Here is a 7,605-nt window from a genome sequence, read left to right on the forward strand (position 1 = left end):
AGGGCGCATACTTTGAATAAAATATTTGTTATCATTCTCTTGAAATAAATGTGTTTTTTTCTTGAAAAAATACCGGTTTCATATGTATACACCTGGTAATCTGAAAAAGCTCTTCAATTTCCCCAAAATTACCCGAGCTAAGGGAAATAGAAGGCACACTAAAGAATTTATGTGTACAAATTAAGTCTCTACAAGTCGGTGTACTTAAGAATATAATATCGATCTACCTATTTTCGCATATACTGGTATTATCAAAATAACGTGCAAGTTATCCCTAGGGGTTTCCTTATTTTCTGCATCTAGGGGAAAACTGAGGCGCGCAAGATCAATTCTGAGGCCATATTTGGATTCTGAGGCTCAAAATCCTAAAGGGTAGCCTAGTCAATTGTTTCGTGCAGACAAATTTTTTGTATGGCCTATGTGACCAGAAATCCCTAAACTTTTCTGTACTTTTGCATCTAGGGGAAAATTGAGACTCGTAGGAGAAATTCTGAGGTCAGATTTGGATTGAACGGCACAAAATCCATAAGGATAACCTAGTCAATTGTCTTATACATAAAAGTTTTTTGTATGGCCAATGTGACCAGAAATCCCTAAACTTTTCCCTACTTTTTGCATCTAGGCGGAAACTCAGACGTTTAGGGGAAATTCTGAGGTCAGATTTAGATTGAACGGCTCAAAATCCATAAGGATAGCCTAGTCACTTGTCTTGTACAAAAATTTTTTTTGTATGGCCTGTGTAACGAGAAAATCCCTAGGCTTTTCCCTACTTTTTGCATCTAGGGCGAAACTGAGACCTGTAGAACAAATTCTGAGGCCATATTCGGATTCAGCTGCTCAAAATTCATAAGGGTAGCCTAGTCACTTGTCTCGTGCAGGCAACTATTTTTTGTGGACCTGTGTGATCAATGGTTTCTAAATGAACCGAAAATATGGATTTATATGGTACTAATAGAGCTTCTTTCACTTCCGCCTTGATTCACTTCAAACATTTTACAGTTTAAGGAAGTAAGTTTTACTTTATAATTAGGATGAAATAATATTTCTCTGGGAAAAATTAAATAAATAAATAAAAATTATAGACAATAGTCATTCTTAAAAGGAAGGAAGTTTACAGGAAATATGACAGTTTGAAACGTTATATAAAGTATTTCCACTTGTTGACGACATTTCAAAATGTCCGAATGACTCAGGCATAATAATGCATTGTAAAACCTATACATTGAGATGCGTGTATTCTCTTATGTTGCCAGTGCTTAGAAGAATGAACCCGTAAATCATATGGCTGTAAAAAAACACTTGTTGTCATAACGCCAAAGAAAAAAATCTGCCCGCCACGCGGGCACACTCTCATCGCGCGTAACGCGCGCGGCTCGCTTCGCTCGCATGTTTGAGCGCGCTTAGGGCGCGCAACTGTTGGTTCTCGCACTTTGCACTCGATTACTTATTTATCTCGCGCTACGCGCTCGTTCTTTATATTTTCACACATTCTTTCGCAAACATTTTAAAATTAAGACTCAAAACATCCAACACTGTAATTTTGTAATTGTGAATTCTCTTTCGTTAAAAGAGAGTATGAGCGCACCTACGGCACGCGACTGATGGTAATCGCACTCTGCACTTGGTCTTTGCATTTCTTCCGCATTCGGGCACATACCTTTTAAAATCAAAGGTGAAGGAAGCGACAACTGTAATTTTGTGATTTTGATCTCTCTTTTGTTAAAGCTCTTTTGGCTTTAACGAACACATTCTCATCACGTATCTCGTGCTTCGCACTCGATTTTGTCCAACATGTAAACTTTTCTACATTATACATAACACTTTTATATCAATTATAATACATTTTTAATGTTACTCTGCCTGGGATTACTTATTAAAAAATTGCAAAATAAAAAGCAAATTGTATTAATCATGATTATTTTTGTGTTTGTTTCTTATTTTTCTTTAAATTGTACTCTAACCTGCTCTGAAACATGTATCATTTCAATAAAAGTATATCATTACAATTCATAATATGCATGAAAATTGAATCATACTAATTCCTATTTTCTTGTTTTTATAATTTTTTATTTTTAATATTGTTTTTAAGATTAAATAAAAACTACTGCGCTTCTGCATAGGGTCTAATACAGGAACCTATATAGGGTCCTATATAGGAGCCTATGTCCTCTTTCGTCTTTTCTGTGCTTTTCACAAAAAGTTCATTTTTGAATTTTTTTTCTTATGTTTTACGATTAAAAGAAGATCTACTCGTCTAATCGAAAAATGATTAATAATAAATTTATAGATCTTTTTAGGCAAGCAACTGTTGTCTGGCTGGCCAACGAACTTGACGTTTAGTTTAGGACACTAAACGAGTGTACCAAAGGGCAATCTAATAGATTACTTTTTTCAAAAGTTATCGTGTTCACAGACAGAAAGACAGGCAGATAGACATACAGACATAAATACATACAGGAATACAGACAGACACATTCGTAAAAACCTGTTCTTCTAATTCAGGGGGTTTGAAAACGTGGACATTGGACAAAAACTGGGGGGTCAAATTTTACACAAACCTAATACCTTCTCTGATTAGAATGTAATAATGCAAAAAAGTTTGAACTTTTGACAAATTCGAATGCGAAGTACGAGGTACATAATGAGAATGTATTCGTTAAAGCTGAAGGAAGTTCGACAAAAGAGGATTTTCAATCACGAAATAGAAGTTATCAAAGTTTTTACCTTTAATTTTTAAAAAATTGCGCACAAATGTAGGGTAAACACAAAGACTGAACGTATATCGCGTTCAAACTTGCTAGCCACACACACAGAGCGCTATAAGATATTTTTCTAGATATTTTTGTTTAAAGAAACTTTTTTTAAAAATTTGTTTCGTTTTTCGAGTCCCTTTTCCAAAAATATATTCTAAAAATTTAAGTTTTTCATTTTCAATCACATTTTTTACGATTGAAAGAAAATCTTTTTCTTTGATTTTCAAAATGCTCTAACTCTGATAATTTACTTTTTACAGAAAAATTCATTTGGATAAATTGTTTGAGTTTCTGAGTACGATAAGTAACCGTTCATAAAAATTTTGAAATGCTGAAAAAAATTTGGTTTCAAAAAGTTAAGGTACCAACAAATTTTGAATTTTCAACTTTTCAACCAAATCAAAAAAGTTGTTATGACCACCTTTTAGGGCTTTCAAAAATCAACGTTTTTCTTCTCTTGACTTTTTTTCATGACATGCGTTGTTTGGCTTGAAATGTTTAATTTAGTTTTTTTTATTGGATTTTGAAAATTCTCAAACTCTAATGATTTTCTTTTTATAGAAAAAAGTGATTAGGATAAATTGTTTAGGATTCTGAGTACTATAAATAACCGTTCATAGAATTTTGAAATCTTGAAAAAATGTGTGAAACTTGATGTTTTTTTAGGCCTTAGAAAAGTGTGCCAAAGCAGAATCCAATCTGATCAATTTTTTGAAAGTCATCGTGCCTACAGAATACAGACTACAGACTACAGACGACAGACATACAGACAGACAGACAAGCACCTTCGTAAAAATCGTTTTTTCTGACTCAGTGGGTCTCAAAACGTGAAGACTTTATGAAAGCCGACAAAGTGAAATTTTACATAAAACCAATACCTTCTCATTAGATGATAATGTAAAAAACTCATCTCTATAAAATGTAATGGAAAAAATATATGTCAGTAAGCACTGTAAAAAAATACATACTGGTAAACGCTGTGAAAAAAACACGTCTTGTATAAATACTGTGAAAAAAAACCCCGCATCATTGAATGGCCGTAATAAAAAACATATTTTAGTACAGACTGCAAAAAGAAACCCCTTTTAAGAAACGCTGTGAGGAAAAAGTTTACTCATAAAAACGACGTGAAAAAATATGCTTTTTGTGAAAACCCCGTGAAAAAAACCTTATTCATGAAAATACCGTGATAAGTAACTTACTAAGAAGGCATCCTCAAAAAATACTTATGAAAACGCTCGAGAAGCAAATATTTGCACATCATTTCTACAAGTAAATAATTACTTTTCCCTATTGTTACAATTATAATAGTTTATTATTTTATTTGTAATAAAATTTGTTATATAATTTAACATTAAATACTTGTATTTTTTAGATTAACCCTTTGTTGCACGTATTTTTCTGTTTAGTGAATTTACTTGAAAATTCTTACACGGGGGTTTTTGGGGTCGCTGATTACGAATATGAAGTGAGAATTTCGAAATTTTCAAGTCAAGATGGCGGATGCAAGATAGCGATTTCATAATTTAAAAAAAAGAGATAAATGAGTTTGATAATCTCTACATGAGGATTTTTGGGATCGCTGATTACGAATCTGAAGTCAGAAATTCGAAATTTTCAATTCAAGATGGCGGGGTCAACATGGCGATTTCAAAATGTTGAAAAAAAGTTATATGAGCTTCAAAATATCTACTTGGGGGTGTTTGGGGTCGCTGATTACGATTCTGAAGTCAGAATTTTGAAATGTTTAATTCAAGATGGCGAGTTCAAAATCGCGATTGCAACATTTTGAATAAAGAGATATATGAGCATGAAACTTTTTACTCGGGTTTTTTTAGGATCGCTGATTACGAATTTGAAGTCAGAATTTGGAAATATTCAAATTCTAGATAGAAGATTCAAAATGACGGCTTCAAAATTTTGAAAAAATATATATATGAGCTTTGAAATCTATACTCAGGGGTTTTTGGGGTCGCTGATTACGATCTCTGATCTGCGATTAAATTCTCGTAATTCTTCAAAGTAGATCTCATATGGCCAACACTGACACATAAATTCTAGTTGACATGTTGATGGAATTTTTAAAATTTACTCTTGCTTAGCGTAATCCATAAATTCCATAAACGCTTTCATTATTGAAATCAAAGTATTAAAAATCTCATCTACGATTTCGAAGATGTACGTATCAATATAAACTAAATTTGATCTATTAATTTTAATTTTAATTTAGCAACTTGAAATTTGTAAGCAGCATCTCCAAACACCCCGAGTATAGATTTTCAAGCTCGTATATCTCTTTTTTCAAAATTTGGGAACCGACATCTTGAATCCACCATCTTGAATTTGTATATTTATAATTTATGAATTCATATTCGCAATCAGCGACCTTCAAAACTCCGTTATACCAATTTTGAAAAGAATCGAAGGTTTATTCAGCATACTCGTCCGACATATTGTATCCGCCATTTTTTTCGTAATTTTTGACATCGAATTCGTAATCAGCGACCTCAAAGACCCTGAGTAATCGTATTTGGCCCATTTTATGAACATTTTATAATTTTGGTCACCTTTTTTTGATTTTTGACCACTGTGTGGCAGCGCAAAACACACGATTTTAACTTTATATTTATTAATAGTTTTTTGGATAGTCCACCAATAATGCGTTTTTACGGCAAAATGATTATTATAGTTTTTTTTCTTGGAATAAAACAGTTTAATTACAAGTTTTAACGAATGCGGTCTCTTTTCACGGCTTTTTCAAAAATAAGGTTTTCTTCACGGTTTTTTCATGAGTAAAGTTTCTTTTCACGGCGCTTATAGGAATAAGGTTTTTCCTTCGCATTTACCGAAATATAATTTTTTCGTAGCATTATACTGAGATGTGTTCTTTTTCACGGTATTTTAAAATAATGTTTTGTTTTTTCACAGAGACCTAATAAACAATTGATTATTCACGGCGTCTTTGACAAGGGTTTTTCTTCATAGCTTTATTTTGCAGGGTTTTTTTCATGTGCACCGGCGATGTAGTTAATGAATTGTTTTTGGTTGACTAAGAGTCGAACTTTTGAGAACGTCAAAAGCAGCGAATCGCAAAATAATTTTATTGAGTATTTGTTAAAGAAAAAAGTTTTTTAAGAAACATAATTGTTTTTAAACTTTCTTGTAAAATTTAGCTGCACAATTTTTTAAAGTTTATGTTGGTTTAAAAAATATACTTTTAAATAATTGTGTTCCTCGGCAAATTAAAAATGTATAGTGAATACTTTTTGAGTTTATCTGATGAAGTGAGGGTTCCTTACACGAAGTGCAATTGACAATTTAAATCTCTACACTGTGAAAAGTCAGGAATTTTCCACAAGTATTACTGATGTACCCGCAGTAAGTAAGATCGATCTTATATATCGCATTTTACGATGACACATAGCAATCACACTTGCAAACAATTAAAAACTTATAAAATCGTAGAGGCTTTTAAGTTTAAGTATATACTGGATTTGTTGAAAAAGTGTAGTGCAAGTAGGAAGATGACAAATTTGTGGTGCTGTTGTCAATAAATCTCGTATTTATTTAATAATAAAATAATGATTGCTTGAAAACTAGCATACATTTTTAAACTTATTGCCAGACGCTTTAAATTTGACGTTAGGAAATTTTCATTGTAACAAAAAAATCACTTTGAAATTTACTAATATATGCAGATAATATTTGCAAAATTAAAAATATGCGTACTGTAAAAGCGTAAATATTCACAAAGAATGAATGAAACAAATTCAAAAACGTAAATTTTCTTAGATTTAAATGAATCTATCTCAAATGCGCACTGCGCATCGTATATTTCGTAGAATTCTGAGAATGTTTGACTTGCAATAGTTCATATAATTTTAATTTAAAAATTTTTTTCTACATTTATTAAAAATGTCAACCTCGTAGTTACCACGGAGTTAGCATCTAACCGTTTCTAACCCCTTGATCCTGCCACCGCGCCGCGCCGGGGGGCCTATTTTTTCGGTCGAGTCGAGCGCTGACGGTACAGTCAAAGTTGGTACAGTCTTCTTCAACAAGACGCAAGGTTTGCACTGCGAACCAATGGTTGTATGTTGTTGTGGGTTGCTGTATTAAGCTGAGTATGTTGAGCTTAGCACAGGCCAAATTTTTGGCATTCTGAATTCAACATGCCAAATCGGAGGAACTTTTTTTACTCGCACACTCAAATTTGAAAATAGAACGAAATTTGAGACCAAATACACGATTTGTTTAGTGTCTGTGTTATTTTTCGGCAACTATGTTACACTATTTGTAAAAAATATTCAGATGAAATACACCTACCGTTTCTATCAGAGAACCCCCCTCCCCTCCCGCTGCGACTCATTTACTCAACATACCCTTCAGACATGTTCCGGTCGCACTGGTAGCCATTTTCGCGATACATTAGGTCGAGAAAAAGAGACACTAACAGGAAAAGAAAGAAAATAAAGTGCAGGACTGCATATTATGGAAACATGAAGTAAAATTGCATCAATTTTAAATTCATTCGTTTAGAATTTACCCATATAATTATAAATAATTCATTGCACATATTGAAACAATAAATTATTCCTTCGTTAGCAAACTTTGTGCTTCGTAATCTGAATGACTCATCTATTAAACTGAATTACCTACCTTTGAAAACCGATATAATGTCTGGGAGTGGCAATACGAAATTATAATGGTTTAAAAATATTTCTTTTGATAAGTTTGGAAAAGGGTTGTTTTTTAACTCAATATAAAATAATTTTTAAAAAGATAATTAAAACCTGAAATAAAAAGTATGTTATTATTTTGAGTATTCGGAAACCATTTTTAAAATTTTACA

Source organism: Belonocnema kinseyi, chromosome 5, assembly GCF_010883055.1.
Source record: "Belonocnema kinseyi isolate 2016_QV_RU_SX_M_011 chromosome 5, B_treatae_v1, whole genome shotgun sequence".
NCBI lineage: Eukaryota > Metazoa > Arthropoda > Insecta > Hymenoptera > Cynipidae > Belonocnema > Belonocnema kinseyi.